This window comes from Canis lupus, chromosome 5 (assembly GCF_048164855.1).
Source record: "Canis lupus baileyi chromosome 5, mCanLup2.hap1, whole genome shotgun sequence".
Taxonomy (NCBI): Eukaryota; Metazoa; Chordata; class Mammalia; order Carnivora; family Canidae; genus Canis; species Canis lupus.
In genome coordinates this window covers 54,348,781-54,369,186 of record NC_132842.1, presented here as the reverse complement: position 1 = coordinate 54,369,186, position 20,406 = coordinate 54,348,781, and the positions used below count along the sequence as shown (strand labels likewise).

Below are 20,406 nucleotides of genomic sequence, written 5' to 3'. Positions count from 1 at the left end.
AAGAAAGAAAGAAAGAAAGAAAGAAAGAAAGAAAGAAAGAAGAAAGAAAGAAAGAGAAAGAAAGAAAGAAAGAAAGAAAGAAAGAAAGAAAGGAAAGAAAGAAAGAAAGAAAGAAAGAAAGAAAGAAAGAAAGAAAGAAAGAAAGAAAGAAAGAGAAGCTGGCCTGCTAATTGGCTTATATTTCCCAGCCTTATGGGTGAGTATAGAAGGTCACTTTCTGGAAGGCCCAGGAACTTTAGAATGCTTGGGGAATCTCAAGAAAAGAAGAGATCACTCAAATCTATAGGAACTGCAGAGGAAGTCTGATGAGTTCTTGGCTTGGCTTATGAGCCTCAAGAGAAATTTAAAAGTCTAATCTGAGATTCTTCATAATAACCCCAGGAGAGCAAACACAAAAAGTCCGATGTGGTCAGTAACCACTCTTGCTGCATTTATGTAAATGATCAGTCCAAATTTAGTGAGACTAGGCTCATTTTGTAAAGAAGAGTGATCTTACTTTGATTATATTTGATTAAGTTGGGGGGATGATTGTAGAGAAAAATTTTATATTTCCATGAAAAATAGCAGCCTACCCTTCTGTGTTAGCAGTGTTGAGTCTTCTTCATTGTTTTTGAGCTGTTTTTCCACCTCTTTGTAAACTGAAGAGTATGCGGTCTTACATATTTTGTTAGTAATGTTTTCAATTTTTCTCCCATCCTGATATGGTATTCCTGGTAACTAAAAGCACCTTTTTTCCTGAAGCCTTCCAAGCAGAAGTTGGACAACTTGATATAACTTGAAAGAATTTATCACCATAAACACTAGAACACCTGCATCTTCCATGTTGTGCTCCAGGAAGTAAGCATGACTGTGACATTACCACTACCATCCTCACTAAAGATGTTTCGAACGCAACATCTAGAAATCCTTTTTTTTTTTTTTTTTTTTTTGAGAGGGGGAGTTAGAGGGGAAAGGAGCAAAGGAAGAGGAAGAGAGGGAATCTTAAGCAGGCTCCACACCCAGTGCAGAGTCTGATGCAGGGCTTGACCTCATGATCCTGAGATCATGACCTGAGCCAAAATCGAGAGTTGGACAATTAACTGAGTGAGCCACCCAGGTGCCCTCCAACATGTAGAAATCTTGACTGACTTCCTTCTTGACTCAGAAACTGGGTTCATAATATGCTCCAACCATTATTCTTTGTTTTTCTTTCCCTTTGTAACATCTTTCCTTGAATCTTCTAATTGGAATCTTTCTCCACAGCAATCAAGCTGCTTCTTCCTTCTTTTTTCTTTTTCTTTCTTTTTTTTTTTTTGGTGAAACTTCTGGGAAGTTTCAGAGGAGAATGTGGGAGCCATTCAGACCTCTAGAGTTGATTTTAAAGTGAAAACATTTGAGCTAAAAAAATGTACAGAAAGAAATCTTATTTTAACTCCTCTTATCTGACCAAAGCTGAGCCTCTAAGAATATACAGCTGCCATTAACCCCACTCTGATGGAAGCTTCCTGTGAATTCAGCTACCTTAGAGACACTCTGCCCATTTCCATTGCCATCAAAAAGCCCCATAGAAAGCCTCTTTTTATCCTTGGCCATTGAGTGAGTTCCTACCCATCACTGAATGGTTCCATGTGTAGATATAAGTAAACCTTGTCTTTTTCCCTGTTAATCTCTTTATTATTAATTTGCAGTTCCCAGTCACTGGACCCACACTGAAAGAAAAAAAAAAAAAGATTTCCCCCCAACAGTGTCCTCCCTGCTGTTGACAATGGACTGCTCCCTGATGAAGGTGGCACTGCCCTGGCTACAGAATTATCTATTCCTGTATGTATGTGGCATATGGACAGGTGTGTATTTACGGAGCTGGCAGTTCAGCGGGTTGTGACTGAATGTCCTGAGGAATTTCCTTTGAGAGGCAAAGCTTATTAAAGCAGCAACACTTCCCAGAAGATCAGAAATCCATCTTCCAACCAAGCTCATTCCCCTGCTTGTTGCATCATCAGGCCAGGCTGCTTAAAATAAATCTTCTATTAAAACTCAACCAATTACCAAACTCACCTTCCAACACTTCCAACATTAGTTTTGGGAAATGTACTGGAAGGACTCCTGCAATGGTAACTTGACCATGCACTCCCTGATGACATCGTCTTGGAATGTTGGTAAACTTCTTTTGGCATAAGCTCCAGCGAGAAGACAGTTGTCTAAGTTAATGACAGCCCTTAATTGGAGGCAGTTATGAGCTTTGGTGTCTGGTAGACTGGGCTCAGCTCCCAACTCAACAACTTGTTAGTTCTGCAACCTTGAGCAATGCTTTAACTGCTCTGAGCCTGCCTCAGTTTCCTTATTTGCAAAGTGTGGGAAGTAACCCTTGAAGGATTTGAGGAGAGATTAAAATGAGAGAAATGTATGTATGTAAGTACTTAATTTTCTTCCTGGCTTCTTTAAGGTACTTTCAAAATGACCTGGGACACAGGATTAGCACCCTAGGCAGCAATGACACAGCTCTTCTCTACATTATAGCATGTATCCTACTTCATTTACTTCATTTTCCATATCTAGTTTCCTGTTTCCTTTATTCCTGGAAAAAAGATCACATGTGCTGTATAGGCACAGAGAACATATTCAATTTTTCCTATGAAAATCAAATCAAAATTTTTAATGAGGAGAGTGTTTTTGGTCAGTTTCTAAATAATAATAATTTTTAAAAACTGTTTAATTTCATGAAATTTTCTAGATTTTCCTTTACCTTAGGTCTGGTGGGCACAAGTCGATATGGCGTTTAGATCCCCTTCTCTTATCTTCCTTTCCTTGCATGTATAAATCTCATTATAATTGGCCTTACCCACCATGACCTGGCTCTATGTGCCATGATGAGCCATCCTGAGTCTGGACTGACTGCATTGGGCAATAAGCAGGCCAAGATCTTTCTGGTCAGAGCTTGGCAGCATGAATTAAAGAAGATGCCAACATTGTTGCCAAATGGATGGCTCATATTTTCCATCTTGGTCTTTGTGGATGGCAGCCGTGCTCCCTGTGGTGCCCAGTTGTGCAACAGATGCCAGAGGCACTGAGCAAGAGCAAGGGCCTAGGATGAAGTTAGGCCTTCCTAATGGGCATGGGCCTGGGTTGCACTATCAACATGTATATGTGCAGCTTGAATAATCCTCTGTGACAAGTCAGTCTAAGGCTTGGTTGGGTAGATAAAATCAGAAACAGAGGCTGAGAGTGGCCCTAGGAAGAGCAAGAAGGGATGGGTCCAAAAAAAGAACTTGAATTGGTGTTGATGTAGAGAAGGGTTGTGGTCATCAGAACAGATTCAGATGAGGGGAGCTGAGGAGTTAAGTAAAGGCCATAGCTTGGATACAACCGAAGATAATAACCAAGATCATTCCAGATGCTTCCAAAAGGGTTTGTGAGCTAATGGAGGCTTCCATTTACCAACATGTGGTTTAGAATTTCTCTCAGCAACTCTACTATAGGATAGTCAATTTATATTTCTCTAAGAACCAGTTCAAGGTGGGCCAGGACAGTGAACGGGGGATTCTGATTCCACTGGCATAAAAGCTGAATATTCTTTGGGCCAGAGCCACTGGCCCTGTTTTGCAGCTCTGTTCCCTGAACTGAAATCCAAGGCAAAGACTAGGATATTTTCTGCCCATTCACAGGGTTTGGAGAAGGGTACCTGCCATGGGGCATCTAACCAGAGAAAGCTGAGGCTTTAGGCAAAGTGTGTTTCAACTTCTGTCTTCACGTGAGAGCAATATCTTTGGTGAGTTTCAGGGAATACACCACAGGGCTAGATGTACCATCAAGGAAATCCATCTATTGCACTGAATACTTACCTGGCTGTAAGCATTTCTATTTGTGATACCCCAGAAAGGATGAAAACTAAGTAGGTGTCACTTTCACTGGTCATGAATAATTATTGACCCTTTGAGGTCCCTTAAATAATGTCACAGAACTGGGGTTTTTATTGACCTGTGCTTGGTCCCTTACCTGGTCTATGGCTTATTAAAAAAACTCTAGGGATTGGCATAAAGTGGGGTAGGGATAGGAGAGGAGGTGAATGATGAGGAGCCACTCCTATGAGACCTCTGGCCTCTTTTGGTGGGTTACTTGTATCTTAGGTCTTCCTACACCTTCCAGAACTCTTTCCAGAACTCCTTCAACTCTCTTGAATCTTCTAAGAATCCCTGGAAGTGAAAAGCTCCTTGGGCTGGGCAGCAGGTGAGGTCCTTCCTTGCTGTAGAAATACGAGGTCAAGAAACTTCTATGACCTCTTTGGTAGTGTTGTTCACACACGAAGTGAAATGAGCATCACGAGATTGCAGGAATCAGGACTCCTATGTCCTGGAAGGGCACCATATCTTTCCTGAGTGCTTCCTCCTGTCCTAACACTGTGGCAACCATTACTGACCCAATATTCTGTGGCCCAGTCTTATCCCAACCAGGTGTCCTTCCAGAAGGAGGGGCAGCCTTCCCAAATGACCACACCCTAGTTCTCTATGGCTTCCAGGCCATCTGGGTTTTCCCTAATTAACTTTCATGAGACTCTAGAACACATTATATATACTAAATACATAAATTAAAAGTCTGCATGTGGCAGTTTCTTCATTGGCAAATGAAGCCTTAGTCCTAGACATAGGAAATAAATTGGCTTTACAGTACATCCGAAAGAACAAAACAAAACAAAGCAAAACAAAAAAAACTAAGACTAAAATGAACAAAAATCCTTGGCTTCTTCAAGGTTCATATATAGATAGAGACCTTGTAATTTTCTGCAGAAATGTCTTTGTACACATCAAAACAAGATACAAGTGCTTAAAGCTTGCAATGGATCCTGGAATGTCTTCAGAATCTGAGGTAACATGCAATGTAGGGTAAGGGGAAATTTTCATGTATCTCTGGCCCGTGTGAAAATGACCTCATCTATCTGGATCCTGTCCACCTACAAAGCACTTCTTAGATTGAAATATCCAGGTGATTGCTCTAACCCTTCAACATACTTTCCTCGGATAAAAATATCTTAATACTACACAGGACACCATTTTTAAAAATTGAACTTGAGAGTTTTTATAGTATTTTGCAAATCTATAGTTTGACTTGTATTTCCTGGAATTTTTCATTTTTATAACACTGTTAAAAAAAGAAGAAAGAAAGAAAGAAAGAAAGAAAGAAAGAAAGAAAGAAAGAAAGAAAGAAAAAGAAAGAAAAGAAAGAAAACAAAACCTCAGTGGATTTGTGTGGCGGAGCTCCCCCCGGGGGGAATAGGCTGACCTCCATCAACTCCTCACTCCACCCCCAGTAGGAGCTTGAATGATGACTTAGTGACAAAGTGTCCCATTCAGTTATTATTCAACTATATTCAATTGCTAAAGTTGGTAATTGGAGCATATCTTATTACAAAGGCAAAAGTTCAACATTTTTCCCCAGGCACAATAGGCTTGCACATTTAAAAACTTCTGGTCTGGTAAGGAATAGATGTCAGGGCACTGAGCATGCACAAATTAAACAGGGAAAGATATGTTAACCAAACGTGGGCAAAATTGCCAGGCATTACCTTGAAGATACTTAGCATTCTCGAGCCTCATTACACGGGTGCAAAAGATAAAATGGAAGGGAATCTTGAAAATCCATCAGTATTCCCAAGCTCTATTAGGCTTACACAACTGAAAATTTATTATTATTATTTTTTATTATTTTTTATTTTTTAAAGATTTTAGTTATTTATTCATGAGACACACAAAGAGAGGCAGAGACACAGGCAGAGGGAGAAGCAGGCTGCATGCAGGGAGCCTGATGTGGGACTTGATCCAGGGCCCCAGGACCACGACCCTGGGCCGAAGGCAGCGCTAAACCACTGAGCCACCCAGGCTGCCCTGAAAATCTATCATTTAAAATACTAGGGACAAATATTTAGACAGTAAACACAAAATATTCGTACTTTTTTTTTTTTTTTTTGCCTACTTTTATGAGTTGGTATCCAACTGATAGGATAGGCTGAGGCATCTAGTTTCCTGTAAAATGGTAGTCCAGTGAAGGAGCAGTTTTAGTAAGACAATAGGAGCTTTGGGTACCAGCTAGGATGTGGTCACCCCGAGTCACTGCTTCAAAGAGCAGGAAGTAAGTGTTGGAGAAACTACAGAAACCATAGTCTATGGTATTATTCTTCAAAGGTATCCCATCAGAAGATTCATTTGGGGCCCTCATTTAAGAATCTAGATTCCCAGATGCCTTCCCTGGAGATTGTGAACACTAGGTCTGGGGTAGGCCTAGGAATCAGTATTCTTAATAAGAATCCCAATAATTCTTATTATAAGGCAAATGTGGGGAGCTCTCTCCAACCTGTGATATTCATGATACATTCCTTATTTTATTCAGTTATTTAGCACTTTGTTTTTCAGAGTGATCCCGGATCCCCTATGTCAAAATCGTCTGGAGTATTTGATTAAAATCCAGACTATCTCAGGATCTCCAGGGATAGGAGCCAGAAATCTGCATTTTAAATGAGCATTCCAAATGATCATTAGGTAATACAATTTGAGAATATCTACTCTGTGTCAGGCACATAGCATGTCTCTTCAAGTCATCCATTCCCAGTTAGTAGGTACCAAATCCTTCATCAAGGATTTGCTGAGGCAGGGATCAGGAATGATGTATGTAGGAGTAATGTAAAGGGTGAAGTGAAGGGAGACAGGCATCTCTCCCTGCTTTAAACTAGAAGTCTGCAAGGTTTGTAGGAGCAAGAAGGGCAGCTGCCCTAGTGATGGAGTGGCCAGGTTTGGGGGCGCAAAGGGCATCTCAGTGAGGCCCAGGCCCCTTCAACTTCTGGAGCCTATGGATGGGCCAACCATGTGCCTGGTTGGAGTTGGCTCTGCAAAGGCTCCACAGTCTCAGGGTCAAGTGCTGGGGGCATTGATGAGAATTCTCACTTGGAATTTCCTGCCAGAGCTCCAGCCCTGCAGGACATAAATATACTTTACTTCTCTCCTTTCTTCTCCCATTTCCTTGGTTTTGTTTGAACAACTGTAATGGAACTTGCCCAGGCATTGTTCCATTTTGACACCCTATCAAGGTCTGTTCTGAATTCACTTTCTCCATCAGAAGTCTGTGGAGTGCTCATTGTTCCTATGGACTTTTACTGATGTACAATTGTTTTAAAAATAACTTGTCCAAAAGAAAATAACTTGTCCAAAGCATAACTGGAGAATAATAAGTAAATGTATTTCAAGTAAATTTTGGCTGGTGATTCCAATTCTGTTTTCTCTGACTGCTCATGTGGATGGAAGTTCAGACAAATGCCCTTCTGGTTTTGAATGGTCAAAGAAATAAAAACCACAATGATAATGAAGTACTCAGGAATCCCACATAACTGAGGCTCTAGCATAGAATCTGAAGTCAGAAAATCTGAGTGAATTTCATTCTCTTCATCTATAAAAGGGGAATGATGAGACCTGCTTTAGCTACCTCACTAGATTGCTAGAAGTCCCATGACCTGGTAAACTATAAAGCTTTATACCAACATCGATTCTTTTTAATAATTTTTTTTCTTTTCACTTTGTCCCCCCTCTAGCTTCAGATGTCCCTGACACATTTTTAGATAGTATGGCTCAGCCTAAAATAAAGCACTAGAAAGACATAGGCATTTGGGGGAGAGGTGCTTACCATTGAAACTGTCGTTATTACAGAGACAATTATTTGGACCAAAGTATTATATATTTGCTAAGGTCTGAGAAGGAGGAAGTATGATGCAAATAGCAAAGGTCCCAGTGACAAATGAAAGGCATTTGGAAACTATGGTGCATTGTTCTGTTCTTCTGGAAGGCAAAACACTGCTGGGATGAAGACAGAGCCCTTCCAAGTGGATGATGAAATGTACTTTATTGACATTATCAATAAGGATGTATTTATGGGAAACAGACATCAAGTATAGCTCACACTTATGGGACTTGGCAGGTAAGCACAGGGAAGTGGGAAGTCTGATCTTGAAGTTTAGACCTTTGGGCTTATTTGGCCTTGGTTTCATGCCTGATTAGCTGTGTGATTTTTAGGTAATCACCTTTCCTCATGCATCCTCAACCTACTTCTGCATAAAATGGGTATAAAACTTTCCATTATACATTATAAGAGCACAGGCCATGTTTTTCGTTTGAGGTAAAACATTGTACATAGTTTATCATTACTAGGTAATGAACATTACCTCTTACATGTGTGTTAAAATCAAGGAAGATATACAACAGAGATAGCAAATCATATCGTGACACACAGGCCTCTCTGTTTAATATTTGACTTGTGTAATATGAATACCTTACTTTGGGTTTTCTGTTTTTTTTTTTTCTTTTGTTTTGTTTTGTCCCCCCCCCCCCCCTTCAAATAAGGGCAAAGATATCTGCTCTGTCATTAGACCATCAAAAGTTTAAAACTCGCCCCTCTTCAGGACAGCAAACAGGAAAGGAACTTCATCATTCCCAATCACCTCTTTGCATTTCTTAGCACCTCATGAGAAGAATGAAGAGTTTTGGTGCAAGGGATGCAGGTTCATTAAGTTAATGGTCCTGCCCTAAATGCATGTGTATTACAAGTTGATGAATCATTGCTGGTTCCTGCAGAGTTTTTTTAACTGGAGAAAAAGTTAGCATATTGATTGTTGAAGTTGTCAGGTTGACAAATCCAGGTAACAAAGAACTTTTCTTTTAGGATTAGTCAGGAGTCATAGGATGTTTGAAGCCAGAAGGAACCTTCAAAACCATCAGTTTATAGATGAGAAGTCTGGTGCACCGAGGTAACTTGTAACAGTAGTAATAGGAAAGATTTATTGAGTGTTTTATGTGCTAGGTGGGTATTATGTGATTTGCATGTTCATTTAATGTTCAAAACAATCCTCAGAAATAGGTGCTGTTATTAATGCTGTAGTAGAGATAAGGGAACTGAGGTTCGAAGAAATGAAGCCTTATGCTCAAGATTACACAGTCTGTGGATTCACCTGAGATGCCTTGGTGTCTTTGTCAGTTCATTCTGTTATAACAGAATACCATGGTCTGGGTGGCTTAACCAACAGAAATTTATTTCCTACAGTTTGGAGGCTGGAAAATCTAAAATCTAGGTGTTGGCCAATTTGGTATCCAGTGAGAGTCCTCTTCCTGATTTGCGGATAGTCGCCTTCTTGCTCATATTCTCATGTGGTGGAATGAGATCTTTCCTTATAAGAGTGCTGATCCCATCCCTGAAGGCTCCATCTTCATGACCTAGTTATTTCCCAAAGTCCTCATCTCTAAATACCATCACACTGGGGGATTAGGCTTCAAAGTACACATTCTGTGGGGGACACACACATTCAGTCCATGGCACATGACAAGAAGTATTGATAATTAGCATTTATTGGGCACATCTTATGTGTCAAACACTATACTTGGCACTGAGAACACAAAGGTAAAAATAATGAGAAACGTTCCCATCTTTGTGGTATATACAGAGCAGTGGGGGACACAGACATGAATTAATGATCATATAAACACATAATTACAAACTGGGAAGAATGGTTTTGAAGGGAAAAAATAGGAGTGGGGAAAACAGAAGACTTTGTCTAGTCAGGGGTGTCAGAGTGGCTTCTCAGGGGCCAGAACCATTGAGCTGCAATCTGAAGGGTGAGAAAGAGTCTTTCAGATTTGGGAAATGGAAGCGCAAAGACCCTTGGCTGAAGCACAAAGAGCTGGGGTGAGGGTGCGAGATCGTGGACAGAGGTGAACGCTCCATAGGAGCCAGATTATCCAGGGCCCTGAGATGTTTGATCTTCATCATGAGACCAATGGCTTCTAGAATTATCCTAAAGAAAGGTCACCAGTGACATGGTAGTTACCTAGTTTTTTAGCCTTACCCCAGGTTCCATCCTCCCCAAATGTGTGGAATGCCCAAGAGCAGTAGTCGTGGTCCCATGGACCTCTAGTTTCAGGTCCTCCAAGAACCTCAGGGACCTTTCTCTGCTCCACACTTCCATCCCCTAGTGTAAGATTGTATAGTTAACTCTTTAAAAACATTTTTGTGTATGTGTCTATATGTATGGGGGTATGGTCCTCAGTGTTTATTCCTCCTAATTTTTCCAAATGCCCATACCTCATGTACTGCATTGACTGCATTTAGTGAGGCCACTTAGATCTTTGGAACACAACTATTTTTTTGAACAGTGCATCTGTCCAATATTTTGTTTTAGCCCATGTTCATTAGTAGCACTAAAATGTCTATGCTGGGTGTCTGGGTGGCTCAGGTCATGACCTCAGGGTCCTGGGATGGAGGCCCATGTCAGGCTCTCTGCTCAGTGGGGAGTCTGCTTCTCCCTCTCTGCCTGCCCTTCCCCCTACTCTTGTGCATGCTCTCCCCTCTCCCTCTCCCTCTCCCTCTCCCCCTTTGTCTCTCAAATAAAATCTTTTTAAAAAATAGAATAAAACATCTATGCCATGAAGAGCTCACTTGGGTTGAGAAGTCATTCCCCCATTGCCACCACGCTTATTGGCAAAAATCATTTTTCATCCATGGTCTGGCTGCTAAATTTCCCATTAGAGCTACTTTCTTTAGACTAAAACATTATGTAGTATGTTAAAATAAATGAATAACCTGAAAACATGTAACACTTAGGTTATCAGTCATTTACACCATAATGAAAATGACTTTCAGATCTTTTCCGTTGGCTAAGTTTCAATAGAGATGGAGGGGAAGTGCAGAAGGTCACTGGGCTCCTGGTTAAGGTGGAAAGTGGAGCTGATAGGTGTGTGGAGGAGGAGCAAAGCTGTGGTGAAGACTCTGCTATTCAAAGTTGGCAACTTAGAACAACGTCAACTCTTCTTTCTTTCCTGCTCATGAATGCTATTTATTTATTCTTTGGTAATTACCCATCACAGTGAGTAAATTTCTGGTTAAAATTTTCAACGTGGTTTCCTTGAGGCTGTAATTACCTGAAAACTCTGGATTAAAAATAGTAACTTGAAATACAAACATTTAACCCTGGCCATATAGCCAATTGTCCAAATAGACAACATTTTTTTTTTCACATGTCAGTTATTTTCCTCCTCCAATACAGTACAATATCTTAAAGGCCTACTGTGCCTGAAGGCATCATTTGGCTTAATGGGAGATGCAGCTTTGGAAAAAAAAATTAGCTAAATTCGACAGCAGTGTGATTCAAGATGATTGACACTTGAGAGTGAGCATCCAAGTTTGTTTCATGAATAGTAGGGGGAATTTGGCTTCATTTGAACATTTACTTATCAGTGTTTGTGCTACTGGTTTCCAGGCAATGTATAAATGACAGCTTGCTTGCATGTGGTACAGAGAACGGAGGCAAATCCATCTTTGAGGAGGCAGCCAGGGCCTCCTCCATTGGGCCAACTAATGGGAGGACGCAAGTGGAGACAAGACAAGGTGGCAGCTTTGTGCTAAGTCAGGAAGACTCTGGAACCCTGCTCGCATACTGGGCCTACTGCTTGACTGAAGGAAATCTGCTGAGGTGGTCAGAGGGACATGGTCTTTCTGTTCAAAACTTGTATCTCCACTGGCTTTGACATAATTTGTGAAATTCTATTTCGGGCTGTGCAGCATCACACCAGGTGTTGAGCCAGACGTAAGTGCTCTGTTAAGTTTCCTTCAAAGCCTGCTCAGGACTTAACTTCAGCCCTAAAAAGTGTCTGATGTTTGGGGATTGCTGGTGTTGTGAGAGATGTAAAGGGATTCATCCTCCTGCACAGCCACCCTCATCCCTGACCACAAGAGCCACTTCTGAACGGAAAGAGGTGAAATGGGCCACTGTGTCACAGTTAGCCTAGGAACAGAGAAGAGCTCAGGACCCAACTGTCCAGACGGAGGGCAGCTGAAACCCAGTGATGGTCAGAAACTCACTGGTGCACCGGGCGTCTCATGGAAAGTGGATGCAGATTATGGCCCATGTAGTGGCACAAATGGAAACCTGCAGCCCGGATGCTGCTTTCTCAAAGGGAAATGTTAGCTAAGAGGGAAAACATGTCCTTCCTTGACATGGAAAGCTCAGGAGTTGTATCTCATGGAATGCACAAGGGCAGCAGCTAGCATGCCTGGTGCAGAGTGAGACCGAGGAGGAACTGAGAGTAGTTTCATCAGACAGTCACACTTGGAAAGAAAGGTTACTTGGTTTATTCGATCAGATGGTAATCGTGGCATTTTGAAATCATTTTGCTGTTTCCCCCACTTATCAGCCTCTTTTTTTGCCTCAACCAAAACCATATGATTCAACCAGAAATTCTGTTCCACGAGCATTTGACGAGGCCAGAGGTGAAGGCGGGGTAGGGGAGGAATGGTGTGAGCACCCCAGCTCCACCACTGCCCCTTCCTTCTGCACCTTACAGAGCAGATACTCCTTAGAGGGACACCAAACTCCCGTAAATCACCATTAGCTTTTCTGAATTCGTTGCTGTCCTGGGCCACAGCAGGTGGCATTCGCCGTGAGGGGAAGCAGTAGAGCTTTGCTGGGGGTGGTTGGGGACAGCCCACTGGGCTGCATGGCTCACAGTCACAGGAAGCAAGATAACTTCCTGCCCCACTTACCAAGTACCAGGCTAAGCCATCCCTGGGGTGGCCCACTTTCCCGACTGGGTTGACTTTCAGTTCCACGGCCCTCCTGGGTTGATGTCTCCCCCTCTCCAGGAAGAAGAAAACGGGAGATCAAATTTGGAGATGAAATAGAGGTGAGCTTTAGGTGCAGGGAGGCTTCCAGAAGCTCATTGAAGAACCTCAGCCAAGAGGAGAGGGGGGCAGGGTCAACCTCAGGAAGGTCTTTCTGAGCCCCTCCTCCCCATGACCCCTAATGCTCTTGCTTAGCTGGCCCAGCCTCCAAAGCGCCTTCTCTGCTTCCTCTTCCCCCCAGAGGGCCCCCATCAGCAGTTAGCCAATTGTGAGAACTTATCCTGCCTCCTATTAGGGAGCCTGGATTCCTGCTCCGAACGAGACAATTGAAGTTCAACCTGCCCTTCCTACTGTTGGGGAATCAAAAGTCTGGCCAACACATAGAGCCATCTTCACATCAGTGTGGAAAAGAAGGCAACTGAGTAATTATTTGAGTATGTACAACCGAGCGCACGCAGGTCGGTAGCTGACAAGACACCACCGAGTCAGGATGAGATGTCACACAATTTATACAGCAAAGCAGATGATGTGGCAACTGGGTCTCTCTCACCTCAAGGCTACATCTTGAGATAGGTTCCCACGTATACTCCAGGGGCACGTGGTTATGTCTGAGGGGTCACTGAGGCCCGTGACCTTGAAGACATCTCTCGCATTGTAAAACTGGAGAGACTGGGCTTCCCTAGTCCCTCGAGAGACCCACCTATCTCCTGAAAGGCTAGAGCAAGGGCTCAGGCCCATCCCCTCGGCCAGGAGACCCTCCCTACTATGAGTCATAGCTAAAGGACTCTCTGTGGGGCGTTGACCTCTAATGTGGCCCCCCTTGTAAGTAAAGCGCATCCTGTTCTTTTCATAGCTCTGTCCCTGAGGTGTAGGCCACCCTCGTGGCTTTTCTCCTTCACTACCACCCTTTCCCTGAGTGCTTTCACGGAGCAGGCCCAGTGGGTGGGGAGGAGTCAGGCCACCCTGTGAGCCCTTTTCCCATGCATCACCGCCCTTTGGCAGACAGGTCCTATGGAGAGAAAGATGCCCCGTCCCTGCGGGGCAGGCACAGAAAAGCAATCAGATGAAAGGACCCCACAGGAAACTGGGACCCATGGCACCCCTTGAACCTGCCCTCTAGAGCTTCCAACATGAAGAGACAGGGAAAGATTCCTTTCTGTCCCTTTAACCAAATGTTAAATCAGCTCCACAAGCTTCAAGATGGAGAGCGAGGAGTAGGGGAGGCCTCCCCATTACTGCCAGCTTATACTTAGCTCCTAACACCTACCTAGTGTATCTCAAACTCCAGTTGGCGCTTGCAAGGCCTATTTAAAGTGCACACTTCTGGGGATGCCTGGGTGGCTCAGTTGGCTAAGCATCTGCCTCTGGCTCAGGGTCGTGATCCCAGGGTCCTGGGATCGAGATGTGTGAGGCTCCCTGCTCAATGGGGAGCCTGCTTCTCCCTCTCCTTCTAAGCCCCCACCCCCCGCCATGCGCTCTCTCTTGTGCTCTCTCTCAAGTAAATACATAAATAAAAAATAAAGTGCACACTTGTGATGCATTTACCTAATTCAACTTTGGGGTGGGTCCAAGGAAGATACATTTTTATAAAGCACCCTGGATGAATTCGGTGTTAGAGGTATGGAGAAACACTGACTTTCATTGTGCCGTGACCCAACAAGTATGCCCAAGCCTATCTGCCTAGCCAGGGGCTCCTCAAAGACAGGGTAACATATGCCAACAGTGACCTAGGCTCCCTGTCGTGCACTTTGGAAATATTCACCAAGGTAAACGGTCCTGGGGCCCAGTCTCAGGGACACTAGAAAGAAGGCAAACTAGTATTTTTACTGCAGGATTTTAATTAATTAATTAATTTTTTTAACTGCAGGATTTCTTAAATCCTTATCATGTCAATATACTTTGATTCTCAAGGAGGGGTCGTTAGGGATGCATCAGGACGGTGTTCTTCCCTGCGTGAACAGCTGCTAAAGTGCTTGCTCGGCCGTCTGAAATAATGCTAGCTGCGCCGGGGTACGTGGGCTGCAGCATGCATACGAGTAAGGCATGCACCAGGTGATACACAGGCCCAGGTGCCACAGTCACATATGCCCCATAGTGGAGTCACACACGCTATTTTACTTCATCTCCACATAATCCCGTGAGGTGGGTGTTATTCATGCTCCCTTGACGATGAAGAAACTGGGGTCAAGAGAATTTAAGTAACTTGTCTGAGATTACACCAGCATTAGATGACGTCGCTGAGATTCGAATCCAGGGTTCAGACCCAAATCGATCTGCCTCAAACCCACATTCTTTTCCTGATCCTCCTCTGCACCCGTAGCCATGTAATAATACTTTGGGTGGAATCGTGCCTTCTGTGGGGTTAGGTTCTAAAGTCAGGTGCAATCAAAGGTAAATTAGAAAAATATTTAAATCTCCCGTAAAGTGCAATTACGCAAGGTTCAGGGCATATAATTCTGTCCACTATTATGTTGGTCTAAATATATAAGGCTTCTGGGTGTGCAAAATATAATTTTAAGGCATCTTTATTTTTAAGTATATAAAAGAGAAAACTTGTATAATTGAATTAATGTCAATTGAACACCCATATGATGCCTCTCCACATCGGTAGAAATGTGTGCCAGATTAACAAGGGTGACGTTATACAGAATCATATGGCTTTAGAGCCTGAAAAGAATCAATGATCAACTAATTTGTTGCATATTTGAGGGAACTGAGGCCCCAAGAGGGTGTCCTTTGCCCAACGTCACTGTCTACCTTTGCTTCCAAAATGCTCTGTGAGCCTGAGCGTCTGCTCCCTGAGCATCGGCCAGGAGGAGAGGAGGAGCCACCAGCTTCTCTTATCTGGTCCCATCCCGGCCCTGCTGACCCAGTGGATGGTGCGCAGGGACTGGCAGGTGGATGAGGTGGCTGACATCGGGCCTTCGCACATCCTGGGGAGGCAGCCGCCCACGGGGCAAGCTTCAGTGCCACCTGGGCATCGTCTCCCCAGCCTCCGCCTCTTGTCTGTACAGTTCCTAGGATGGTCCAAACTGGTGGATCCGTGAAAGGGCCCAAGGGTGTATAAAGGGAAAGACATCTGGAGCCATGGAACTGGATACACCTCCCACACACGCATACACACACACACACACACACACACACACACACACACACGGCGCACATGCTCCATTCCTTTGAAAAAGGAAGAAGCCAGGGTATGTGAGGGGGTCAGCTGTGTGGACTGCTGATTAGTGTACTGAATCTAAGGAATGGGGCAAGCCGTGGAGAGGGCCCTGATGGTTGTGGTGGGGAAGGCGGGCGAGTTCTTACTCTAATCATAAGGGTGAGGAGAGTGAGCAGAACTGGCCTTGGCTGTGGGAGAGCACACACACCCCCTTTCGGTGCCCTGACCGATCTCGTTGGCCCCCTCCCACCCCATCATCCATCCGATGCCCCCTTGGCTACCTTCATTCTGTCAGCTAGCGGCCAGGGTGTGCGAGCTGTCCCTACCAAGATGGCGCATGACAAGGGGGTGAGTTCCTCTCAGGCACGTTCGTGTGGGTAGTCCTACAGTTCTCAGTGCTTCCAGAGGCAAAACCATATGTGGGTAGAGTGTCAGACAGGTCGGAGGAAAGTTCTGGGCCCCGTGCCTTCATGATGCATTTCATATCACAACCCAGGTCAAGTCTGTTACTTCTGTAAGCAGGAGGGAGGCTGGGCGGGAAATTAGGGGAGGCCCATCACCCTCTACCCTGAAAAACCCTCCATGCCTGAGCCTGGAGGTAGAAACCACCCTCTGATACACAAATGCCTCATTTTCCTGCCCTCGTTTTCCAGATATTTGTTCTTATAACTGAAAATCTTTAGTTTTATGGCACCATTGGGAAGCAGCCCCCTCTGCCCCCAGTGCAGCGCAGGCCATTCATACTTACATGACCTTTTCCTGTGATTTTCATCAAGGCAACTGATGGCATCCCAGGTTGTTGCCCCTTCTCCCCTCCCCCCTCCCCGGACTCTAAGAACATTCGCCTGGGGTGGTTGTGAGCAAACTGTGTTTAGTTCCTTTTCAAAAATAAAAATATCCTGGAAAGACACGGAAGTGAGCCCAGACACCCAAGTTGTTGGCTCTCATTTGACAAGGAAAATTTCGGTGTCTGCTTTCCTTGTTTTATTCAAATGGGAAGATGACCCACACCCTGTGGCACGTAAGGCCCAAAGTGATATTTCACAAAGAATATTGTTAAGAACTGCTTACATCAAAATGACCTGGGAAACTTGTTAGCAGGCCAGTTCCTCGGCTGGGAACTTCATTTTTAAGGGTGCTGAGGCTTCAGAACTTTTGGACAAAAGGCGTCAGTCTTTCTTGAGAGTGAAAACCCCATCTGAGTGGCAGGTTATCCTGTCTGTCATTTCCTGGAGAGTTCCTGGAGTAGAAATACCCTGCAGAACAGGAAGGTCCAGCACACTTAGGGTCTTGAGGGAACAACAGGGCAACAGCAAGGCTCTGTTAGTCTAGAAGGCCCCTTGTTCTGTGCTGCCCGGGGCCTTCTACCCAGACCTCCTACTCAGCCAGGGACATGTAAGCCCGCCTGTAGGTGGGCCTTGGGACAACCTGGCCTCAGAACGATGGAGCCAGTGTCCCCAAGAATTTCTCAACAGTCCACCATTCCCTGGTCACCCTACAGGTACAGTAGGCTCACGGAGACACCCCTGAGAACACAGCCTAAAAAATGGCGCCCCAACTACCCAAGACTTAAATCACCACCATCACCACCACCACCACCACCACCACCACCACCACCACCATCATCTTGTCCATCAGGACAAAGCAAAGTCATCCTGGGAGGGAGCATGGCCTGTGCTCAGATTCCATATGTGACATAAATAGCTCTATGGGGTAAGCAGAGTTTCCTGCCCCTTGGTGCTTCCATCCATAACACAGAGATACTAGAATAATCTGCCTCTCAGGATCGTTTTAAGGATGAAATGTGACCAGGATGCCTGGGTGACTCCACGGTTGAGCGTCTGCCTTCAGCTCCGGTCGTGGTCCTGGGGTCGTGGGATCAAGTCCTGCAGGGAGCCTGCTTCTCCCTCTGCCTGTGTCTCTGCCTCTCTCTCTCTGTGTCTCTCATGAATAAATAAATAAAGTCTTAAAAAAAGAAGAATGAAATGTGACCGTGTGCCCCAAATTCTTAGCACAGGGTTTGCCATATAGTGAGTGCTCAGGACACAGACCGCAGCCAGCATGTAGGATGTCTTTGTGTGAAAAACAAAAACAAAAAACACAAGACTGTCTTCCTTGGGGTAGACATGTGGGAACACAGGCTTCTGCGTGGGGTCTGGCTCAGGCTGGTGCCTGGGTTCTTATCTTGGGGGAGCAGTCTCTCCCTGGGCCCGCCTGCTGTGGCTGGTCGCATAAAACGGATTGAGGAAGCTGCCACTAGCTGTCACACAGGGGGTGGGAGCCGCCCGGAACCCGGATTCTCCCTGCCAGGGCTGCAGGGTAGGGGGTTGCTGAATTGCCAGCCCTACGCTCAGCGACCACAGAGGCATGAGGACACCCTTGAACGGCCCCGTTCTGAGCCTGGTACAGCGGACGGTGCTTCCTGTTCCTCCTAGAGCCTCCCTGATAGAGGCGACCTGCTTCTTTCAAATTCGGTCACTGTTCTCTCGCCTTCTTGCGTGAGTCACGGGCAGCCCTTGTGCAGTCGGGGCGCCAGGCGACTGGCCCTGACCTCCCGGGAATCCCCGGCGCCCAGCCAGCCGCTGGGAGTCGTGCACCGGGGACCCGGTCACAGGCCTGTCCCCCCCACCCACACACCCCCCTGTCCCGAGCCCCACCCCTCCACAGCTATTCCTGGAATGCCTCCCCTCGCAATGCACATGCACACGTGTGTGCACCCAAGGACCCGCAGGTGACACTCCGCAGCCGGCCAGGCCCAAGGTCGCCCCGAGGTCAGGATGCTTGGAAGGAGGCCCCCTTTGTGCCTGGCCACGCCTCCCACAGGTGCCTGGCAAGGTGTGTGTGGACGGGCCCGGGAAGAGATGGTTCTGGAGCGCTGCGTTCAACCCAGAGGAGGCCACAGTCCCGGGGAAGGAAAGCCAGGGGAGCCTCGCAAATGGGAAGTAGATCCCTTTGGGCAGGTGCAGGTTGGCGGGGTAAATCTGGAAGAAAAAGGGGCATCAGACTTCCTGGGGCAGAGCCAAGGCCTGGTCCGGCCCCTGTGTCCCCTTACAGTTACAGGTGAGGACCCAAGGGGGACCTGAGGTCCTGGGCTCACGCTCTGCAGCCGGCAGCCCCAAGGTGCCACCCAGGCCCCTGCCCCCTGAGCATCAGCTTCCTTGGCACAGGTACGAAGAGAGCCTTTTTCCCTGAAGGATATTAGAGAGAAGGGGAGGTGAGTCTAGTTCACCGAGCCCTCCCCGACTCCCCGACCTGGGTCTCTCCTCTCCTATGCCGGGTCCCCACGCAGGCCGACGGGCCGCAGGCCTCTCGGGAAGGTTCTGCTGCTGGATGGATGCAGGCGGGGTAATGGTGCACGGGCCTGATTCCAGGTTGGTGCGGCCCTGGTGAGTGGCTGAGAGAGGCAGAGAGGGCAGTTAGCTGCCTGATTTTTCTTCTTTGACCAAAACATGAGAACTTGAGTGTGGCAAAATTAAAAAAAAAAAAAAATTAAAACAAAAACAAAAAACAAAAAAAAAATCCCCTTTGGCTAGAGAAGTTTCACATTCTGAGAAATAAAACCAAAAAGGGAAAATAAGAAGCTTGTAGGCCAGCGTGGTGGAGGATGAGGTCCCTCCTCAAGTTGTAAACACACGTGGCCTCCCCCAGGATGCCCGGGGGACCCCTCTAGCACTTCCCTCCCACAAAGACAAGGCGGGGGGTGGGGGGTCTTGTGACTCAGTTTACCCGGCAAGATGGTGCTGGTTCAGGACACTCCCACAGATAAGGGCCGGCTGATCTTTCTCTGTTTCTAGGCCTGAATCTCATCCCCAGCCTCCGGCCTTCCCCGAGAGGGACCGTCTCATAAAAGTGACAAGCCCGCGTGTTGTGCGCCGCTTTCGTGTAGCCACGTGGGTTCACGGTCACGGGAGGTTTCGGTGTTCCCCTCACGTCTGGGTCGGCGCGGGGCTGGCAGAGGAGCCGTAGAGCGCCTTGATCTGAAAGGGGGAACTTCGACTTTGGCCGTTGGGACCAGCTGAGGGAGACCGAGGCTCCCCGGAAGGGTGGCTAACCACACCCTGGGGTCCCGGGTTCTGGGCCCCGCTGCTCTGACTTGTCCGAGGGCCGCAGCCCAGCCTCCACGGACCCTCAGCCGTCACCCAGCGAGACCTTGGCCCACAGAGGAAGAGCCGCCTGTGTGAATTCAGAGCAGCCACGCCAGAGGGTTACTGAACACCTAATGAGGCCTTCACTAGAACCTTCTCAGCCTCCTTTGGGAGCGCTCTTATCATATCTGCATGGTTTTCAGATAAGGAAACTGAGGCAGAAAGAAGCCTTGGAAATCCATTTGATTTAAAAGCTGCCGCTCTAACAGCCTTGAGCGTACAGCCATCCTCTGTGATTACACCAAGCGACGTCTAACAAAAATGGAGCAATTCGGTCAATGATAACAGCCAACCAACCACATCTAGTGGGGTGAACACTAAAAGGAATGGGAAATTCCCACCAGGAGTGTGTGTGTGTGTGTGTGTGTGTGCGTGTGTTTGTAAAATGAAGACAGGCAAGAACCAAAGAGAAGTGTTCGTTTTCTAAGACCATTGGTTGACTTTTTTCTGTGGCTAAAAAAGGTTGTAGTAGAA

General features: G+C 46.0%; 1 long non-coding RNA gene across 1 annotated transcript; it reads right to left on the bottom strand.

Moving 5' to 3' along the window:
* Nucleotides 1-16,761: 16,761 nt before the first annotated feature.
* Nucleotides 16,762-20,003, bottom strand: LOC140632987 (uncharacterized). The gene is made up of 3 exons (XR_012030622.1): nt 19,514-20,003; nt 19,040-19,181; nt 16,762-17,043 (listed from the first exon to the last, which is right to left on the bottom strand). It is a non-coding gene; the product is annotated as an uncharacterized lncRNA (long non-coding RNA).
* Between the last annotated feature and the right edge of the window lie 403 nt (nt 20,004-20,406).